Source organism: Camarhynchus parvulus, chromosome Z (genome assembly GCF_901933205.1).
Source record: "Camarhynchus parvulus chromosome Z, STF_HiC, whole genome shotgun sequence".
NCBI lineage: Eukaryota > Metazoa > Chordata > Aves > Passeriformes > Thraupidae > Camarhynchus > Camarhynchus parvulus.
Window position 1 is genome coordinate 32,467,950 of NC_044601.1, and position 23,165 is coordinate 32,491,114.

Below are 23,165 nucleotides of genomic sequence, written 5' to 3' on the forward strand. Positions count from 1 at the left end.
ATGGAACTCAGTGAATAGCTATCTTGACGACTTTTAATTGCTGATACATACCTTCACTGACATGTATATGGCTACATCAGAAATGGAGGAATCCTGTTGTGTTCATGAGTGTTATACCCACACACTACTATTTAGTTATAATTAGTGTGTGCATTTTATTGCTCATTCGAAAAAGCAGACAAAACATTTTAAAATTTGGAATTATAAGCTAATTTTTCACTTTTAAAATCAATCTTTTCTTTTTTCACAGATACCATCAATCCCAGTTATGATAGATGTTTCTATCTGGTTTTTTGGTGTGTTAACTAGCAAACATTCTGGACCACAGAGTGGGATGAATGCCACGTACCATGAAAGGTTCATATAAAAGTTATTTCTGCCTGACCATTTCTTTCAGACTTTGGCATGAGGCCCTGAGGACAGCAGGAGAGGAAGAGGATTCTGAAAGATAAATCTTGTTTATCTTTTGATATCTTTGGATATGGGAGAAGTAATTAGTAAAAGTAGTCAGTAATACAGATAAGACTGTCACTGAAGAAAGAAATCAGAAGAATTGTCAGTATTTAGTCAGAAGGACATGAGAGAGATACTTGGAAATTGGTAAAGGCACTGTGACTGCATTTTTGAGGAACTAACTATAATAAAACAGAATAACAACTGTTGGTCAGAGCACATTTGTCCAACACAGTTCAATCTTCTGAAGGCTTGAGTTCACTTGCAAGCACGGCTGGCTCTATGCACAGTTCATTCTCTCACACACCATGATTAGTACTTTGTTAGCAACGATGGCAGCCGAATACGTACCATTACTGCCAGAAGAAGCCTGGCACACGACTGTCCTCTGACAAGCATTTGGCATATGCTTTCACAATGCAGATGAATCTTCTGACTCTGCTGCTAGGCCTGGTTTGAAGGGGCTGGCATCTTACAGGTTTGTGCTGCTGGCTGCACAATGTCACTCTGGGCACACCAATGTCTGTGGAGACACATGACAGTGGAGAGGCCTGAAACTCTGAAGTGGTACCAGAAGCATCTAACACAGATGACTGTGGATGCACTTGACATATCTCTGTTATTTGAGAGGAATTGCTGTGGGGAACAGCTGAAACTGTGCGTTATCACAGTGCTTGAAAATGTCACAACTCTTTAGAACATAATGGTACTACTAATGTAGGCAGTCCTTCAGGATATCATTACTGTGCTAGCAGTTTTGGCCAAAGATTTTATGATTCTGCAATTCACCTGCTCCTGCATGAAATGTAACCAATAAAAACTGGAAGTTCTTACATCTCATACCTTAAATGTACAATATTGAAACAACACATTGCATGGTGTTCCCCTTATTGGTTCATATGCTTATGAAACCAGATATCTCTGCTGATGTTTTATGCGTAAATTTGCTTACTCTCAACATTTCCATGTAAGTACACATTATTTTCCGCACAAATTCAACCAAATAATTCAATTTTAGCATGCCTTTTTCAAAATTGCTTTGCTCTTTCTCACAATAGTTTCTCATGAGTGGAGTCCTGAGAAACAGAGCTTGAGAAAAAAAATGAACTTGTTGTTTTAAACTAACTGGATCTGCACCAAAATTCTGGATTAAGTTTCTGGTTTTACCACATACTACATATATATGACCTGAGGCAAGGTATACTGTCTCTTTATTTCTCATCTTGAAAGCAGGGATAATAGTTCCTCTACGTAACAGGATTCTTATGAAGTAAAATCCATGAACAGTTATGATAATCTTCAGCAGAATGGAAATAACAACTGCAGCTGTTCTTTGCAGGTATAAAATAAGGCCAAGTGCCATGTCCTGCACTTGGGTCTCAGCAAAGCCCTGCAGCACTACAGGCTGGGGGAGACAGATGTTTGGCAAAAAGGGACTTGTGGATGCTCATTGTGAGCTGGCTCAGTGTGAGCCACTGTGTGCCCAGGTGGCCAAGAAACTCAGTGGCATCTTGGTCTGAACCAAGAGCAGTGTGGCCAGCAGGAAAAGGGCGTGATCATCCTCCTGTACTTGGCGTTGCTGAGGCTGCACCTCGAGTCTGGTTCTGAGCCACTCACTTTAATAAGGACACTGAGCTCGTGGAGGAAAGGGCAATAAGGCTCATGAAGGTCTAGCAAACATGTCTTATGAGGAGCTGGTGAGGTAGCTGGGTGTGTTTAGTCATGAGAAGAGAAAGCCCAGGGGAGATCTCATTGCTCTCTACAACTCCCTGAAAGAAGGCTGTAGTGAGGTGGGAGTTGGTCACTTCTACTGTGTCTGCAGTGAGATGATCAGAGGAAATGGCCTTCAGCTGAGACAGGAAAATCAGATTAGATATCAGAAAATTTTTTCACTGCTAGGACATGTCAGGCATTGGAATAGGTGCCCTGGGAGGTGGCGCCGTCACCATCTCTGGAGGTGTTTAGGAGGCATCTGGATTCAGTGCTGGGTGATGTGGGTTAGTGGTTCAGGGGTTACAATGGTAGTGCTGGGTTGATTGTTGGACTTGACAATCTTAGACGTCTCTTCCAACCTTGATGATTCTAGGGTTCTAAATAAGGGCGTTCATATTCTAGACACACACAGCAGAAACACCATCTGCAGGGCACTGAGCCAAAACTGGTTTTCGGTGACTGACTCTTGAATGGAAGATCAGTGTCAGGGCATGCCTGATGGAGGCACTTCTCACACCTTGTCCTTCTGAAGGAAAATTAGGTCTATTGATGGGCACAAAGCTCTCTCAGAAAAATATCAAAAATTGTAAAAACACAGCCTGGAGAAATAATAAACCATAAATACGTTGACCAAAAAAAAAAAAGTATCTGGCACATTTTTCACCTTAACTCATGACACTGAATGAGTGGCATGACGTGCAAAACCAGGGAAAGTCATGCACAGGAGAGATGGCAGCCTAATTCTGTAAAGAACCACGGCTTGGCAGCAACACAGTGTCACCAGGTGTAGCTTCCAGCCATGATTCTGCACCTAGAAAGGAATATCTGATATTGCAAGTTCATCGTGTTTCATATTTGAGTCATGCCTGTCACCTTCAGCATTTTCCCTTATTTTTCACTTTTAAAAGACAATGTATGATTTGTTGGAACGGAGCAGGGATAGCTCTCTTCGAGAGTCGCAGTGACACCATACCTATTTTGAATCAGTAAACCAGCTACAGGTGCGGAGCACCCATGATGACTCACCACCCCTCTGTGAGCAACTGAAATGACTGCCGGAGAAACGGGGGATGTAGGACGATGGATTTTACCGACACGCAGAGTGGGCTTGCTGCTGTCAACAGCTGGGGGTCAGAAGACAAATCCCCTTCTCATTTCCTTGTCCGACCACAAGCACACCAGCTTTCGTGACCTGCTTTCCGCCACCCTTAAGGCCGTGGCGATGCCAGCATATTTTGGCTCGGGAAGGGTCAGCGCTGGGGTCCCTGCCCTGCGGCGGGCAGCGAGCCCCGGGCGCTGGGAGCGGAGCGGGTCGGGCCGGGCCGGGAGCGCTGCGGCGCGGGCGGAGGTTGGACGGCGCGGAGGCGGCGGAGGAGGAGCGGGCGCCACAGCGATAGCGCTGACGGGCAGCGGCAGCCGCTCTTTGTCCCCTCCCCTCCCCGGCGCGCCCAGCCCAGCCGGCAGCGCGGAGCGGAGCGGGCCGGCCCGGGGATTCCCTCCCCCGCCGCCGAGGTCGCCATCTTCACCCCCGAGCTCGCCTCGGACGCTGCCGGCCGGGCTCCCGGGGAGCCGCCGGGAGCCTGCGCCGCGCCTTCCCGCTGCATGTGACCGGCGGGCGGTAGCGGCCTCTTCCGCGGATATCGGCTGCGTCCTCCTCCGCCCCCGGCGCGGCGGGGAGGGGGCGCGGGGCGCCCGGCAGCGGGAGACGGAGGTGCCGGGGCGCGGCGGGCACACAAAGGAGCGGGCGCCGCCGTGGGCAGCGGTGAGTGGCGGGGCAGGGCTGCGGGGCCCCGCGCTCGCCGCCCTGCTCTGTACCTGCCGGTGGGCTGGGCTGCGGCCACACCCTTTCCCGGGGGCCCGCTGGGAGCGATGGCGGGGGATGTGTTGCGCCTCCGCCGGGGACCGACGGTGTTTCCCGCACCGCCGGCCCCACGGCCGGGCAGCGGCGAGCGAGGGCCGAGCGAGGTGCCCGGGGGCGGCGGAGCCCGTGCTGGGCGGGGCGATGCGGGGGAGGCTCCGGCCGCGCCGCCTCGGGAGCGGGCAGTGCCGCGGGCGCGGCGGGTGATGCTCAGCCACGATCGCGCTCGACGCTCGGACAAAGAGGAGGGAGCCACAAATTTTGTGGTGGGCGATTAAAAAAACCCAAAAAAACCAGACGGGTTTGGGTTTCCTGGATTTTGTGGGTTTTGCTTTTTGGATTTTTTGGTTTGTTGTGAGGCTTTTGGCGGCTTGGCTGGGAGGTTTTCTTGGTTCTTTTTTAATGCCGTGCGCCCCCGCCCCGTCTCCCGAGCGTGCGGCGGGAGGGCAGGTGCCGCGGCGGGCCCCGGGGCCTGGGGTCGGGCTGCGCCCGGCGCAGGGCGTGGTGCCGCGGCGGGGATGCCGCGACGCCTCCGGGGCGCCCTGCCGTGCCCCGGGCGGCGTGCCGAGCCCCGCGGGGCCGCGGGAGGAGTGTAAGGCCCTCCGGCGGGGGAAGGAGAGAGCTGGGGTGCCACAGCAGTGATTTTCGTGCGCATCTAGAGAGGAAAATTAGCGCTTAGCAGCTGTTACTTGAAATGTGGCTCTTGTGTGCTGGGGTGAGTGTGTGTTTTCAGGCGGATACTCCGTGTGTGTGACCCAGTGCGCTTACGAGAATTGAACTCTTTCGTAGGAGAACGTTCCAGGAGAACGTGAAGCCCTGTGACATTTAACTCTGAAGCTGGATATGCATTAAACTGTAAGTTTTCCAGTTTTTTTTCTGAACTTGGATTGATGAATGATGATGAATTATTTCATGTCTGCGATATAAAAACTTGGGAAGTAATTTAAGTGAGACCCCAGGCAGACTTTTCCTTTCCCATGCCTGTTGCATATATATGTCTCGTCTAGACTGCAATAACTGGTTAAAAATAAAAGGGTAAAGAAAATCTGGGAAAAAGTGATGCCTTAAATGCTTGCTTTAGGTATGGTTATGGTGATGGATGTTACTTAATCCTCCAGGGCTGACAGTCGCCTTTTAGACTTGAATCACTGTATAGGAAATACCAGTAAGTGTAATACTAGTGTGTTTCCCTACATTTCACTGAAATAACTGAGATTAGATGCTGCTTTTTCCTCACTCATAAGGCATATTTAGTCAAGTATTTTACTTAGGTGATCTGATTAATAGCAGCTCGTTGAAGGTATAGATATATTTCTGAGCTGTTTTTTACGGTGTTAAAATATAGATGCATTTTTGAAAGATGTAATCAAATACTAAATATCTACGGTAATACTGCAATGGGGTTTTTTTGAAGGGTGAAAAGGACTGTTGTAGATGAAATTGCAGGAAATGATCAAGCAAATGACTACAACAACTAATAAAATAAGTAGCAGATCAAACAAGCAATGAGATTTAGTATATACATAAACTTCATTACATGTCACTAGCTATGTCACTGCTTTTTTAAATTTGGGTTCTCCCATTAGCTTGAGTGAGAAGCTGGAACCTGGGTATAACTGTCTGGGCATCTAAAGTGATTTTGCTAACAAGTATGAGTTATTCAGTGTTCAAGACACTGGTGAATTTTCTCTATATCTAGGCCAGAGTTTTATAGCTTAAAAATTACATCACACAGTCCATATAATGTTATATGGCATTTGTGCACCAGAGGAACAAAGCACTCTGAAACTGTTGTTACGTGTAGCTTGTACAGAAACATTACAGTTAAATTATCTTTTGTTCTGTTTTGCAAAGAAATAATTGTCAATTTACTTGTGCTGTTGTATAACCATACAAAATAAATTTCTTTTGAAGCTTGCTAGTAATTCTGATGCTGTGTTTTGGAAGTTCTGTGGTGGCTTGGTGTGCAGTGTGGTGGTCTGTGGGAAGTCTGGAGGATGTGGTGGCTGATCACAATAGGGAAAAGACAGAAATGTTTCAAATATCCCATCAAGTTAAAAAAAAAAAAGTTGAGTTGATTTAGAAACAGAAAAAGGAAATGAGAAATTGAGTATGTATTCCAACTTTCTTTCTGTATATTTTACTGTGCCTTTTTTAACCTGTGTATCAGAGGTTTCTTTGTAGTGATAAAATATTAGCCCTAAAATGGTTTCAAAAAATCTCAGATCATGTGTCATAGAATTGTTACAGCAAACAAGAAGGATTAAATGTCTCATTTCATCTCTTTTCCCAGCACAAAGTTGCTTTTCGAGGAGTAGTGGTACTTGGTGGTAAAATAGTGCTAATCAGCAATTGTTGGTGTAATTGATTGTCCACTGCAGAGGAGTCCCATGTAACACCCAGTAGCTTGAGCAAGCTTGCACAAACCCTGAAGATACTTGTGCCAGACCTTTTGACCTTGAGGTGGAGGTGAAGGGGCTTCTTTTTTTGCCTCTTGTGTTTCTCCTTACTGGAATTACAGTGCACTATTAGAAAAATACTTTTTCCTTTACACCACTGACGAGGCGAACATACTTAATTCTGTGATGTATCTTTGAGGTGGCAGTTTTCCTGAAGTTCAGGATTATATTTTCAAACTATTAGGAATAGCACTGCTTCATGTGATTTATAGACCTACCTTTTAGACATGAGGCATAGTGTGGAATTAAATGACACAATAATGGAAAAAAAGAACCCTGGTGTTGAAGTACTCCCTTGAGATACTGCCCCTGTTGAGTTTTTGTTTATTGTTGTTACTTTATTTTCAGTGAATTTAGCTTGACAAATTAAATGTAAACTTAGCATACCATAGTGCTAAGGAAAATCTTGTGCCAGTCTGTTTTGCATACTCCACCATGTTTTGTTTTAGAAACCCACTGGATTCTGGTCAGTGTCAGTGAGTGCTTGGATAGAATTAGAATAAGACTAATTTTCCCTTTTGAGTGATATACTTTGCCTATTCAAATCAGTTTTCAGCAACTCAGTTGCAGCTCTTGATTACACTTGACAGCCTGAGTGAGTCCAGGTAGTGAGTAGCAGTTTATCGTGTAATTCATTAGCGCAATAAGTGTATTTCCTAGCTATGATTCTAGCAAGCATTGCAGACTGTTGCCTTATGTAAACAGATGTAAGCACTTATCTTTGGTCACCGCCTTACCCCTGGGTGTGTGTTTCTCATCCTACGCCTCTGTGTGTGTGTAGATAGAGAAGGTGGATGAAGGCTAGTGTGGCCCTCGTTCCTCGTGCCATGTTCATTAAAATGTGTTTGTTGCTGCCATAACTGTTTAATATTAGCCATCTCGTGTCTCCTAGTTTTAATACTGGCCTTGTATTGTGTAGTGCCTAAAAGAGTTTTAGAGGAACTTAGGGTGTTGTGAAAGTGTTTGTCGCTGTTTTCATACTTTAAAAGTGGGGGAATTGCTTTCTCATGTGTTCTGAAGGACTGTAGACAGTTGACTGCTGAAACATGAATGCCTGTCTCCCAATCCAATTTTATCAATGCTCAGAGTATCCTTAGCAGGGTTGACATGAAGGAGTTATTTTTTATATTACAGCTGCTGTATTACTTTTGTGTTAAAAAGTACTGAAGCAAAGTGTTTATCACTGCGCAAATAAATTATTTTAGTTTTTGAATAGTCTAGATGTAGATGCACTAGAAAAGCAGGCACATGGTGTTCTTTTCTGTCGCCAAGCCTTGGAGGAAAATGAAGGAGAGAGGGGGAGGAGGAATACTGCTCTGAAGGATGCTGATCTTGAGTTGGGTGGATTGGATTAATTTTTTTTTAACGGAAATCAGTTGATCTGAAGAGAGGCTTTTGAGTGTTCACAATCACTTAAAGGTTTCGTGTTATTTTGATGAAGCAAGTCTGTCTTGCATGATGAGTGTCTCATTTTATTGTATGACTAGCAATGATAAGAATTGATGATGAATTCAAGGAAGAGGCAACCTGAGGCAATTGAACGTGGGTAAAAGAGCCATCAAACAGCTGCAGTGAACATGTTTAAGTGGGGGCTTCACATGAAGGGCAGATTGAACAGGAAGTTTAGCAGCGAGAAGGCTGCCTATTGGTAGCAAAGTGAATGTAGGAAAAGTAGGCTGGTGAGCATCCTACGAGAGGGTCTTGGCTCAATGCCCATTACATAGATGGGTAACTCTGTCTGAGGACTCCTTTGGTCTTTCTCAAATTGGATATTTTGTGTGTGGTTAGAAGTGGATGTGCCAGATGAAATTACTAGACCAAGGGCAGTCGTAAGAGGAACAGTAGTTTCTGTTGACTGCTTCCCCTCAACAACAAAGGGAAGAAGAGCTGCCTTGTCCATGTAGAAGGCAAAGTTAACGGAGTGCAGACCTCCTTCAAAGCAGTCTTACATAGTCTTTGTCAGTTTCACATTAACAGAATGGCTTAGGATGGGGGTGTGAGGAGGAAGACATCAGGTGTAAATGAAATTGTTGGCAGGTTTTGCAGGCTTCTTCCTGAAACATAAATGAACTATATTAATTTCCTCTTCTAATTTATTTGTTTTCTGTCCAGTCAAATTTGCAATATTTGTTGCGATATGTCAGAGGGGAGAGCTGCTGGCGTGACTCTTGGGGATGTCTTGTGCAGGGCTAGGAGATGGACTTGATTATCCTTGGGTGTCCCTTCCAACTCAGCATATTCTGTGATACCTTCTGTCTGCACGTGCATTAGTGCATGCATGGTGCATGGGAGGAGGCAAGCTGCTGCTAATTGCACTGCCTGAAGAGCTAGGAGCTGCTATACAGCTTGCTTCTGTGTTATGGCTAAACAATATTCAACAAACAACTGAAATGGGACTCTGTTGTGTTCGAAAGTTTACTTATTCTGGTGATGTTGAAAGCAGGGATCATGTTATAGGCTGACATCCAGTCATGTAAAAAGTCTGTTGAATTGCAGTTACCTGAGCCCTTGATCTGACACCATAGTTAGTAGAAAACGATTATCTCAGTTCTTCACTGGACAGAGTTTGAATCCTTTCCCCACCATATACAGATTGTAACAGATGTGTTCTGGCCTGTGATGAGGGTTTTTTTGCATTGTATAAGCTAGTGCTCTGTGTTGGGGAAGAGGTTCTGGAAAAGAAATTGCAGTTCATTTTCATAGAAAAGGAGAAGGTTTGTTCTCAACAGTAAGGGGCTTTTAATGCTGGAAGGGTATTGCACATGGAGATGACCTCTCTCATCTAATAACTTTCCACAGCTAAACAGTTAGAGTGCCTTGAGTTGCACTTTAGGCAAGCAGTAATAAAATATTGTAAGAATCTCTATCCATTTAGGCTAAAACAGAGAGCTATTTGTTTTATCAGTATATGAACATTACAAGGGCAAAACTGGGCATGAACCCAGTAACTGATTACAGACTGCATCATGGTTCGCTGGGTATGTTGGTATCTTGTACTTTTTTACAAATCACTGTACAACTCAACCTGTTTTTTTTCTAACTGTATGTGCCTTGAACTTTATCAGTTATTACAAAGAGTTCGAAAATGTTTCCTTAAGAAAAATTTCTTTTCACAGAATAGAAAGTGTGTTGTCACCAAAGCCTCCCCAGTTAAAATCCCAGTTGTCCTCATAGAAAAAATAAATATGTGCCTTCACAGAGGTTTGTGAATTCTGTCTTAAATTTAGTACCTTTTCTGTCTTAAGTTCTGGCTTATCATTGTATGGCCTTTATATACTTTTCCCATGCTTCATTTTTGATATGGGGCCTTTTAATCGTCTTTTTTTGTACTCACTCACTGAATTTGGAGACCAACTGTTTAAATCTCTTGCAAAAATAGGACTTTTCTAATTTGCAGCTGGCTTCCTTGTCAAAACAGTCATGCTGCTTAGTACTGAAATATTATATGCAGAAAGTGTCTTGTTACATTTATTGGTTGCTTTTATCTTACAGCTCATATTCAGTAAGTCTTGTGCTGTCTGATAACACCTCTTTTAATTGGCCCCATGTGATGCAGCTATTAGCATCAAACACCAGTTGATAGAGGAATTCCACCTACTCCTTTAAAGCTTCCTGAGAACAATTTTTCACTTGAGCTCAACTACCTATTTCTTCTCTTAACCCTTCAAGTGAATGGTATCTTGCCCTGGTATATTTGCACTGAAGTTCTTTTCTAGTAAGCTGAGTTTTATAATGTTTGTTCTGCCTTGATATAGTTTAAAAAAGCCTAAAATTGATGAGAATGTAGTTTCAAGTTAAATAGTTCTGTTCACTTGAACTGTATAAACAGATTTTGAGATACGGTAGAAGTTGCTTCCTCCAGCCAAAATTAAGTATAAGTATTTGAGAAATAGGAGTTTACCCATTTCATTTGATGTAGACATGTTCAAAAAGTCAGTGTACAGTGGGCTGGAAGAAAGGCTTAAAATGCATATTTTAAGTAACATCTAAGGGGAGGAAAAAGGGAGCAGGGAGTACTCCTCACCAAATTACACCAATGTGTTATTTTTGGTGTTTCATGTACTCCTTGCTCATCTGAATTTTTTGGTTTTGTCCTCAAGCATATGCAAGGAGTAATTTGCAGGGGTAATAGAAAACTAAGCTTTGATGTGTTCTGTTACTTTATTTCTTTTTGGTTGGTTGGTTTTGTCCTATCAAAAATTCATCTTGCACAAATGTTTAGCTCACAGTAGGAGCATGTCACTGGTACAGCCAGGGTTTGCTACGTAATCAAGTCTTTATTTCAGTGTTGAATAGGGACTTCTTTTAAAGGATAAATCTAGGCGTGTTCAGCTCTGCTATTTCTTATAATTGTACCTGGTTTTCTTCTAAGCTGTCTTGCAAATGGCAAAGCCTTGTGGTACTCTTCAAAAATCTTAGTTCAACTTGAGACTGCAAATTCACTGAGGTGAATTTGAAGGGGCAGTATATCAGTACAAACAGTTTCACATGTGGACCATCCTCTAGGGTCTACAGTATCCAAGCTTCCTGTAAGCTTTTTCTGTAGAAGAACTTCTAAATCCCTGCCTTTACTTTCTGTGTGCCTTTACTTTCTATGAATGATTGCAAAGTGGCGCTTCCACTTAGCACTGGCTTTTCCCGGGAAGTCAGCAGGACTGATGACTCCTTTCAGCTCTAAGCATTGCAGGTCAAACCCTGGCTATGACTAAATTAGTGGTGAAGCTTTCAGTGAGATCCTAAATTCATTACAATTTAAGGTCTGCAGAGCAAGTTAGCTACATCTCTGCAAGAATGCATTTGTGAGAGTGATCCTGGCCATCAACCAGCAGTTATGGTGGAGTCGTATTTGTTCAGTGGAATTGCAGATAGTTGTATCCAGAAGTGCTTACAAACCAAAGTGTGAGCATTATCGGTTTATATACAGAAAAATACAGGTACTGGAGGTTGTGGTGGATTTGGTTTTTAACGTATTTATTATTTGGTTGAGGCACAACTGTTGCCTTTACTCCCAGTCCTTTGTCCTTTGTGATGCCAGGATATATATGTATTCACTTATAAGATGATCCTTAATTCTTAAGATTATTTTATTATTATTTAGATCAGTTGAAAATTGTAATAGATAAAAGGAGACTGCATTAAGTGTGATCCCACTTGGGAGAAACTCACAGCAGGCACAGACCTGTGATAGTCCAAACAAGTGTGCATTTTAGTGAAATAGTATGCAAATTAAGAATTCCATTAAAGAAAATGTGTTGTTCTGAAAGTCATGCTTCCACAGATCAGATAGGTACTCAAATATTCACAGAGGTAATGGATGATTCTAGATTATCTTTTTATGCTTTTTTTATCTTTTATGCTTTTTATACTGTTTATATGCTACCTCTTTTTTCAAATACTTAAAATTTGTTCTTTTTCTTTCAAGGACAGCAAGTGTGATCTGAAAGCTTTGTTGCTTTGTTTCTACTGGTTGAAATCATATTCAGATATTTTTGTCAGTGTTCTTCTGTACAGACAATTTTATCAAACTATTTGTGACTTAGTGTCTTTTAAAATGTAACTTAATTTGTGTTTGCATCTATTCAAAGATGCTGAGGTCAAATGCTGTACTGTTCTGAAGTCCCAGGCAGCAGATTTTGCAGATCACCATGGTGATATGCGTGTGTGCATGTAGGCGGAAGGCTAAAGTTGGAATCTGCATTAACAGAATCTGTTAATATTACATATGCTCAGTGGCACTAGCACTGCTTGTTCTTTGACATGCATGTTCTTTGACTGCATGTTCTTTGCTTAATGAAAAACAAAGTAATATCATGGAATTAAAAGCCCCTATTGTCTGATTTTTAATCTTTTTTTTCTGTGTGTATGTGTGTTTCTGAAACAACTCTACTGAAATAAAATATGGGTAATTGTCTTCTTTCTGTTCAGAAAATGGCATATGATGATCTTGTAAAGTAGCAAAGAAGCTCCACAATTTGTTTGTTCCCTCTCTGAGAACTTATGGATAGACTTAAAAGTCATTGTGTTACAGCTAGAGATATCTACCAAGAACACTTGCTACTGATAGTGCGTGTCCTGGTGATTTCTGCCAAAGCATTGTGAATGTTTAAGTTGCTTGATTTTGGGTAAGCATATTTGGATTCTTCTGTACTTTCTATTGTTTTCTCAGATACAGAATTAGTTCTGAAGCATCAGAACTAATTCAGTGCTAGTTTAGTTTGGTTTTTTTAATAAAGAAGAACTGTGTTCTGTTCTGAAACTGATTCTTAATTGCCCTTAGTCAGTGCTGATTACAGACAAACTTACAAATACCTATGAATTTGTTGGAAAAGTCGACAAGAGAAAAGTTAAAGCTGACATTTTTTGTCTCTATGTTACTGTAGTCTAAATAAACTTGGAAAAATTGGAGACTTGGATGAAGAATGATTTATATTCCCCATTGCTATATTGATTGTCTCAAGCCTTAAAGTAGGAGAACAATGAAGACTGTGAAGGATGTAGAGGGGAAGCCATTTAAAAAGTGGCTGAGGTCACTCAGTTTGCTGAGCCTGGAGGAGACTGAAGAGAGGCAGAGACCTCGTTGCAGTCTACAACTTCCTTGTGAGGGATAGAGGAGCAGCATTGATCTCTGTGATGACCTGTGGCAGGACCTGAGGGAATGTGCTATGCTAGGAGAGGTTTAAGTTGGATATTAGGAAAAGGTTTTTTACCCAGAGTGTGCTTGGTTCCTGGAAAAGGCTCCCTTAGGAAGTGGTTGCAGCACCAAGCTTGACAGAGTCCAGAAGTGTTTGGACAATGCTCTTGGGCACATGGTATGACTCTTGAGGCTGTGCTGTGCAGGGCCAGGAGTGGGATGATGATCCTTGTGGTTCCCTTTCAGTTCAGCACATTATATGAGTCTATGAAATTTTAATTACTTGCAATAACTTACTAGTTTAAAACTACTGACCCACTGTTATTAAGAATTATAGGCATTGATACGGGTTCAAAATGCAGACCAAGTCATGATAACTTTTGTTATATGGCCTGAGAGAGTGGGCTTCTTAACTATATCGTCGCATAGGTAAACCTTATAGCAAAACAACCTAGAAGGGTCCAAGGGGAGTTGAGATGCTCTTGCTGCATCAGAGTTCAGATGAGTCAGGAGGTTCACCAGAGCTGCCTTTGCCACCAGTAGAGCAGAGTTGTTAGCCTGGCGTGACGTGAACCTTCAGACTGTTCTTAACTTGGGGAGTCATCTGGAGATCTCAGCCATCTGTGTGTGCGTTCACATTACTTGGTGCATTTTGTTTTTACAATGCCATTCACTTGTTGTACACAATCTGTCATAGTAATAACTCTTATTTCTGTGATATTTTTCCTTCAAAATGCCAGGCCTCCTTTTGAGAGTGCAAGTGTGGGAAGTGATGGCTTTGACAGTCTTTGCCTTAGGAAAACAAGCAGCTTTTTCAAGGCTGTTTCTGCGGGGGCTGAACATCACTGTGTATGCAGTGTAGTCATTTGTATATCTAGTGACTTGCTAGGTCCTTTTTTCTATTTTCAGGAGAAAGATACTTACCATCTACTAGACTGTCTCTCTTGAAATGTCTTTAAAAGACAAAACTTGTGGGTCAGTAGGACTTCAGACAGTGAACTGTTGTAATTTTGGGTGGGATTTTTTTTGTTCTATCACTCCCTTGACCTGTTTCTGTTATGTACAGGATCTGTAGTCCCACACAGATTGATTGTCATCTGGGTGATTTAAAGCAGACAGATTTTTCATATTGGATTTTGAAGAAAAAATTCAAGTAAACTACATCCTTTATCTGATGAATCAGTGAAATTACTCGTGTCAGGTTTTCAAAGTCTATATTGGCAGGTGTGAAAACAGAGTACCAGCTCTGAAAAGCATGCTACTAAATGCACCTTCCTCCCACTGTTTAGAAAAAAAATAAAAGCCTTTATGGTAGTAAAATAATCTTGAGAAAGAAAGGTTTACCCTCTCAAACTTTTTAATACATACTGAGTTTCTCCATACTCAAAATTCAGTGTGCCTAACTGAAGTGAAATACAAGGTTCACCCTTTATGTAGCTGAATTTCTGCACTTTCTGCTTCTTATCCCAGATTATCTTTCAGTCTTCTCCCTAGTGTGTTCATACCGTGTTATGTGTTCATCTTCTAAAGCAAGCATGTGCATCTCTGAGCCAAGGAATTTCATTAGAAAGAGGAGAAATAGGAAAGCCTGATTCCAGTACGGATAAACAGGGCCTGGACACCAGTCTTCTGGGTGTCTGACCCCTACTAGTTTCTGGGAGAATTATTTGCCTTTTTTTTGAGACTTGGGGGGTTTTCTGGAGGCCACCCAAGATAAACGCAAACATTGTAAAGTATTGAAATGTCTTGGTGCTGCTGTCTTCTAAGGATCTCTTGAGAACAATGTTTGAGGCGAGGAAAAGGCATTCTGAGGTAAGTTGAAGTAGGCTACTGTCCCAAGTCCTCTTCTAGGGCTGAGCTGGTGAACAGAAATGTCTTTCTCCTAAAGAAACAGAGTGTCTTTCTCCTAAAGACATACCTTAAGTGTAAACTCCAACTTCAATTTGTCCACTAAGGAGTTCTGATTTTGAGATTTATAACCCTCTGATAGGAATGGGAGAAACTAAAATGAACCTTCACAATTTTTTTCAACTTATCTTTAATGTTACATACTGTATGTCTCTTTTGGTGCCAAATATGCACAGGTCTAAATTCACTGATGTTTCACTGACTCCATTCATTGTGGTTCTGTGTAATTAATTGCTGTACCAATTACAGGCTTCATAGTGAAATACTAAAATATGCTCTATGGGCTGTCTGTAATTTCTTGTATGTATGTGACTTTGCCTTTGACTAGAATAGAATGAAGATTTTAAACCTGTGTGTATATATATGGTGTATGTCTATGGAGATAAAAATGACTTAGGTGCAAAATAAATAATTGGTATTTTTTCCATTTTTGTTTTTAATAACTTTCAAAATGATGAAAAAGTTCCAAATGAAGACAGTGAAACCCAATGCAAACTTTAGATTTTTATTTTCTAATGGATAAACTGCTGAAGTTCACTGTTTTTTTTCTTCTAGCAGACAGGACTGAATGTCTGCAGACTAACTGTTCATGTATTGTAAATTCACAGGCTCTCTAGCTTAGAAAATCTTTTTCTTTGTGGTATGAATACATCTTTAAAGTTTACAGTGTACATGTGTTGTGTTTTCCATTTCTGTATCAAATTCCAACCTGTTTTGAATAATTAGAAAACAACTTAGAAGGTGTTATGGAGCTACAGTAATGATTTTACTCTCTGAATTTGATACTTAGGAATAGCACTATTAATTCTCAATTCTTTTGATGCTTATGATGTTTTTATAGCTGTTCCACTAAAATATACTTCTTTGGCATTGAGGTTCTCTAAAATAATGTCTCTCTTCAGTAGAAGCACTGTACTAATAGATACATTTCACCTTTCTAAGGGCACCCATATCCCATTTTTTCAACCCGATTGATTTGGTTTTTGTAATCTTTGTTTTCATACACAGGTTTTATAGTGAACTCCTCATAGAAGGCAAATGTGACTTGTAAGCTGGGACGGACTAAGTAAAATAAGAAATCATCTGAGAGATAATATCAGGATGACAATGAAATCACCTGTTAATGTGACCTGTTAATCACTAATGCAACATTAGTGATTTTTTGCAACTGGTTAAATCAGTAATGTAATTATTATTTAGAAATACAGACTTGAAAACAAGGCTTCAGAGAAGCATACAGCTTCAAATTCTCACACAAATGATACCACTTATACAGATGCTTGTTGTAACTGGATTTTTTAATGAATGTGATGTGGGCAAGTATGCAGTAAGCCCTCCAGAGTTAATAGAGAGTTGGCACTGCTGGATAAGTAGTGTGCCTTGGCAGTACCTGCAAACAACTGCTTTTTCCTATCTGCTGTTATTTAATAGCCTTTCAAGCCAAAAGTCTACCATTTATAGCAATGATTTTATTAATTAAATTGTCCATTAGGATGTCTGTTTAGTCTCCAGGATTCATACATCTGGAATTCCAAATAGCTGTGACATGATGACTTACAGCCACTGGTCCAGATCATCTCATTTCTGACTGACTTTTTAAGATGTTGTTGTACAAGGATGGCTTTCATTGTTCTGTCCTGCTGCTCTTACAGCATGGCCCTAGATTTCTAATGATGAAGCTTAGGAAAGTGTTGAAGTCTTTTTTTATTTAGGAGAGGGGTGGAGGAAAACATTTGGCTTAGAGATTGTAAATATAGATACTGTTATATCTACTGTTACCTCATTTGTATAAATGTTAGTACATATTTAAATTGTTTATACAGAATTGGTCTCGACATGCTAAGGATGTTATGTGTGCTTTTAATGTGTTCTCTTTGCTAATTTCTCATAATGCAGTTTTCTCTCAGTGAAATTTACTAATGTGAATCTTTCTCCACTTTGCTTTCAGTTGCATTGCATTTGAGTGAGGAGGTCTGTGTTTAACTGTGGCTAAATGAGTTGTTTCTCCTGTCCATGTATCAGGTGTTGTCCACAGTGTCTTAAACCAGAGGGTAGCTAAATTTCAGTGACACTTCTGTTATAAAGCTGACATCTACTCTAAAAAGACATGATTGCCTTTCTGGCTTTAAGAATTTTATTTGCTTCATATTGGACTTTCACAGCTGTTGCCATGCAATGCCATGCAGACAAGTTTATCCCTTTCCTCTTTTCCTTCACAATATTTTTCTTTTCAGCAACCATTTTTCTGCATTTATAGTCTGCTATACCTGCTCTCATCTGCCTTAGCTCTTCGCTCCTAGTTCATAATTTCTTTGACGATCTTTTTAGAAAACTACATGGGTAAAGATAAAAACCCCTTAATTTTACGTTTAAAATCTGTCTTATGTCAGTCTGAGAAGAAAGAGAAGACTTGGTTCCCTAGTGTGTGGGCAAGGAAGGGCTCAGATATGATAAAAAAGCCCCCCAGCAGAAGTCAGCAAGCAAATGCCTCGCCATATAGTGTGAAGGTTCAAACATTGGGAATCTCAAGTGTAGAAGGGAGGTGGACCTTTTTGTCTGGGGCGTTGTTTTGCTCTGTTTGCTCTATTTTAGTGAAATCTGCAAAACATTGCCCTATCTAATACAAGAGATGTACAAAATTGCATTTACTACCACATTTATGTTATTTTTATATGCACATTTGAAGTGTGAACTAGATTGTTGGATATTTTCAGCTTTCCTCCTGTCTTCTGTCTGTTTTGAAACCCATTTCTGATATATCAGTGCTTTCATGACTATCATTGCAGGTGGACGCTCTATGAATACCAGTCTTCTGGTTTGTTTGGGTTGAGTTTTTTGAGTAGAGGTTTAACAGCACTAAATATTCTCCTGCTACTTCAAGTAGCAGTGATTCTTCTTTTCAGTCAGAGCCAGCTCTTATGAGTGTGTTTCTTTTATTGCTTGCAGTACTTGTAATACATCCTTCCTTTAACTGAGAACTGCTGAACTCCTTAGCAGATGTTATGGATGTGATTCAGTAGAAATGTTGTTTGGTAAACCTCACACACTTCATGGCATTTAACTGCCATGTTACATATTATTATTGGGAACTAGTACAAAACAGTTATTCCCTGAACGACCTGGTATTGCTAGTAAATTGAAATCTGATCACTAGCTATAATCTTGAAGAAATAGTGTTGGAATATACATACAATTTCCACACACCCCTGCTAATATAAAAGTCTGACCCTAGCAAAGGAAGCAGCCAAAACGAAGTAGGTACTGCTTTTGTACCCATACTCCTTATTTACTTCATTTAACTATGTCAAACATATGTGTGTATGTATATATATATATATATATATATATAAATTATTTATGTATTTTAAACTGTGTGTAAACATACTGGGATATTAGGGTTAAGAGGACCTGAGAGTGCACAAGTCAGTGAATGTTTCTTTCAGCTGTGCTGTAAACAAGGTAGTCGTAATTCTTGGAATCATTCACAAGTGGAAGTAGCTCAGTTATTCTGACACCTGCGGTGCTTTGCAAAGGAGAAGCCTTGGAGGAACTCCTGACTCTCCCTCTTGGTAGCTGTTTTTTTTTCCTGGAACCATGAAGTTACATTGCTCTTCACTGTGAGTAGTTTGGATTAGGTGCTGTAACAGATAGTAACTTAATTCTGGGTTTTTTTCCAGTTTTTCATCGCTCTCTAAAATTGGGGATATCTTCACTGAATAACTTGCTGCTTAAAGAAAGTAACAGAAGTTGGGAAATTCAGGTAGGCAATACTTTTGTTTTACTATTCACTTTAAATGTTGATGCAAATATGTATGACAGATCTATAAATACTCATTGTACTAAAACCATCAAAGCGTGATACAGATTTTAACCTTACTAAGACTGAATGTGGTTTCATTGCACCTCTTGTGAGCTCTAAGCAGGCCCCGATAAGAAGTCCAGCAGACTTACGATATTTAAGTGTTCTTTGTGCTCATAATAAAAATACATTAATGTTCAGATCTAATGTGATAGGAGGTCCGGGTACTTTGTAATGCTCAATAAATTTAACAAACTATTTTTGACAAACTGTTGTCTTGTTGCCCCAACAGACTCTGGTATTCATGGTATGTGCAGCCACATACGCTTCCATTTCTTTTCCCAATTTTCTTATCAAGGAAAATTCTTGATGGATTTGCTAATTACATGTATTTCATATTTCACTTCCTTTGTTTCAACTAAGGCTTCTAAAGAGATCTCCAATACTTAATTCCAATATAAGATGACAAAATTCTTTTGGTGTTCTTTGTGTAATAACTTTCATTGCTTTAATAATTTAGTTTGCAACTCTGTATATTACAGAGTTGTTTATCCTGGTTTGCTCTGATTTTAAGGATTCATCCAACTTTAATTCGCTACTTTCTAGGTTTTAATTCAAGTACATGTGCCTTGGTGTGGTGTTAAATAATGTGTAGGAATGGACAGTAGTTTTAGTTACCTGAATTTTCCTCCACCACAATTCTCAGATAGATCTATTCCTATTTGACTTTGCTCATTGATAATGATTGTAGCACATTTATATGGGGTTAGTTGCTGTGGATTACACTAACAACCAATGAAACAATTAAACCCTGAAACTACCGCTGATTTCTTAAGACCTCAATTCTACATAGTAATTTTAATTTTAGAAGCTTGTAGTTCTCCTTTAATATTTTTCTTTACTATTTTCATATTTTACTTTATAAAAATCCAAATGAACTCTGTGGAAAAGAATCCTGTAGGATATCAGTACCTTAGGAAATGTATTTAAAAATCTCTTGCACACGTTGTTTCCCCAGAAGGAGATGCAACTTGTGAAACATATTGCAAAAACTCTCCATGTAGTGTTTTGCAGGCTTTGTTATTGATTTCTTTTTCAGGAGCTAAGTGTCTTTCTATTTTACCTTACTCTCTGCTTCTAATCACCATTCATGTAGTATGTAATTCAAGTACCAGTAAAAATCGATGCTTTACCCTAAAAATACTCAATGTTGAATTTTGTTTAAATACAGGTAAGATTACATTTTACATTTTAAGATACTGGTCAGTGTTACATTTTATGTTTCATTCTTTCTGTCTCCCTTCCCCCAAGTTCCTTTGAACACCCTGAAGTGTTTTCAGTATGACTGACGATACCAGACGTGTTGAGGCTTATCCTTCGTGTTGTGCACTTCCTTTCCATTATCACCTGATCTTTTTAGCTCTCATTTCACTATTACTTGTAAAACGTTTCTGCCAGGGAGTCTGGGCAAGAAAGTCTGCACAGGAATTTAGCCTGGAGAAGCATGTGACAGAAAGGTGATTGTATTATTAGCATGAGAAACTGAAGTGTAAATGGCATCCCACACTGGGAGCAGGAGCTGCAGTCTCTGTTGCTGACCCTGCAGCTCCTCCTCTGGCCTGCGGCTTGCTGCTGGGACTCAGGGACATTCCCAGATGTTTTATGTGCCCACCATATGAAAAAATGTTTCACTGCAAATGAGAATGGGCTGTGCAGATGGGAATCTCTGTCCTTCTGACTCTGTCAGGAAAGGGTAGAGAGAAAGAAATAGTAGCCCAATTGTAGTTACTAGCCCAAATCTAAGGTAATTTTTAAGTAGTTTTATAAATTGCCAACCTCAAAAAAATTTACAACCAGAAAAATACTGTCCTCTGAGGGTGGATGGAAGAAGGAAGGCAGGCAGTTCATAGCATGTGTAGGGGTGATAAGGATACGTAAAAGATGACGATGATGATACCTATTTGAAGAAGACAACTCAGAGGGAAAGAAGAGTAGTATTTAAAACCAGAGGGAAGTAAGGGCTGTACTGTAAGCAGCAGCAGGAGGGTACAGGGATGGATGACAATTGGTGCACAAAGGCAAGTGGAGAAGAAGCAGAACTCCTGGAGCAGAGGTTCAGTGAGTGGTGATCCCCACTGGAGCAGGAGCAGACAGGAAGCAAAGAGAACGCGCAGTGCAAAAATATGTGTGTTTCATTCTTGTGCCAGAAACAAGTGAAGTGCAGTGGGTGTTCCCAACCTGTTGTCTGGCCTTTCTGTACAAGCTCCAGGAGCGTCTCCAGGAAGCTTCAGTCATAGACCAGGAAGCGCAGCCTTCCTGATTTGCCTTGCTGGCAGCTATGATGTTGGTGACAGTAAAATCTCCATAAAAACCTTACTATATAGCCTATTCCAGATTAAAAAAAAAAAAGAAGCCTTCAATCCTAATATTTTTCTTCATTTTTTCTGAAGGTTTTGAGGTTTCGGAAATTGGAATTATGTAAGATAGTGATGGACAGTGCTTTAGTGCCATTTCTCGCTGCCTGTTTGCCTAGAACCCTGCAACTTTTCCTTTCCCTGCTTCACTGCAATTGTGTGGTGGACTTTGTTCATATGCCAGGGCTTTTGTCACATGACTCTGACTATGTGCTTTGTGGATGTACTTCCAGTCATGTGAAGTAGAGGTATTTAAGCTTGTGGCTCTTCTTCATAGTTAGTATATTCCTCATCTGGCCTCATGATGCTCTTAAACATACACTTTCCAACTGTTAAGAGGATACTCAGAAAAATCTCAAAAAAAAAAAACCACATTGAAAAGGTGGTTTTTTCAATTTTTCCATTCTCTTATTGCTAATTCACTAATGTTCTAGAGTACTGGGGTGAGGGAAAAGGTGGATAAAAACCTCTCTCTTGTGAAGGCAGTGTCAAAACTGTAAATTATTAAAGTTTGGCAATGAAGCCTTTGTTCCATTCATGTCTAGAACTAAAAGCTGGTGCAACATTTCTGCATTACTCTTTGCATCCAGAAGTCATTACCCTAAAATGCTGGTGGACTGTTCATATGTTGTGCGCACATCTTGATGCCACCATAGAAAAAACACGCATCTTCAAAATCTCAGATATGTCTTTTGTGTTCTCGTGCCTTTTTAGTGTATGATTTTCAAATTGGGTCTCTGTGGGCTGGCTTTTCTGTGCAAGATTTTAGTTTCCTGAGTAAGGAAATGTTTAGACTTCATCCACCACACTTCCATTAATTCTCTATGATTCTAATTTTCAATTTAATAGTTGATTCATTAATTTGAAGCAATGCCAAAAAGAGAAATTTTAGTTCATTTACGTAATTGAAATTTAATTCAGTGCTTTTTACTCTAAGGGAAAGGAAAGAATAGAAAGGAAAGAAACTCACATAAGATGTTGGATCTCAACATTTTATTTCATTAAAAACTTTTGTTTTTCAGTGTAGCTTAACTACCTTTAACTTCTAAATTCATATCATCATATTAATCCTGTATAATAACTAAAGTAACACAGGTAGAAAACTGTCCTTCTGTTACTCCATTTCAGATGCCCTTTTGTGCAGCCGTTCCATTACTGCTGACTCTTGTACCATCTGTATTTGTATCTGACTGTCCTCCACTTCCTCCATTGTTAAACTTGGGTCAAATCACTGGGGTGCAGCTGAATTATGTGACTGATCCAGCTTCTCAAGTGTTCAGAAATGCTTTATTTTTTTTTCCCTGAAACATTTTATTTGTGTTTCAAGATAGAACATAGCTGATCCAGCTGAACTATATTAATGTGAAAGTCCATGGTCCTTTTGCTCTTACTTTTCACAGTATGTGGAACATGAAATACAAATTCTCTGAAGCTTTGTGGCATTGGAAACCATAAAACAGAGGAAAGCTAGGAAACAAAGTTTGTCAATAGGACAATTGCAATCATGGTAACCAAATTTCATTATACCTGTCTGTATGCAGAGAATAGTAAACAAAAAGTAGGATAGAAAAGTGTGTAGGGAATATTGGTTGATGTCTAAATTAGATACGTAAAGTGGTTTGTCATCCTCTGTGCTGTAATGGGGAAGAGAAGGAAAGCACAACACCCCAGAGGAATTATGCTGGGAAATACACCTGCCTGATGTCCAGTTTCTGTAATTTGAAATATTGAATATACAACTGAGAGATCTTTCATTTTTGGAGTTTTATAATTAGACTTCTAATTTGCTATAGAATCCACTTTGTATTACAGATCAAGTAGTTCTTTTCTATAAGACTTTTTTCCTTTCTGGAAGTTGTGTGCTATGATCTTTGTCTTAAATTGGCCAATCTTATGTGCAGTGGGAAATAAGACTTCCTGAAAAACCTGT

The 23,165-nt window shown here is 40.4% G+C and overlaps 1 protein-coding gene across 1 annotated transcript in view; it reads left to right on the top strand.

Annotated features, from left to right (window-relative positions):
* The first annotated feature begins 3,609 nt into the window (after positions 1–3,609).
* Positions 3,610–23,165, top strand: part of CDC42SE2 (CDC42 small effector 2) — an 83,122-nt gene continuing 63,566 nt past the window's right edge. Inside the window, exons 1-3 of the mRNA XM_030969337.1 lie at positions 3,610–3,928; positions 4,814–4,879; positions 18,700–18,782. The gene's annotated coding sequence lies outside the window, so the exon portion shown is untranslated. The remainder of the gene's footprint in view (positions 3,929–4,813; positions 4,880–18,699; positions 18,783–23,165) is intronic.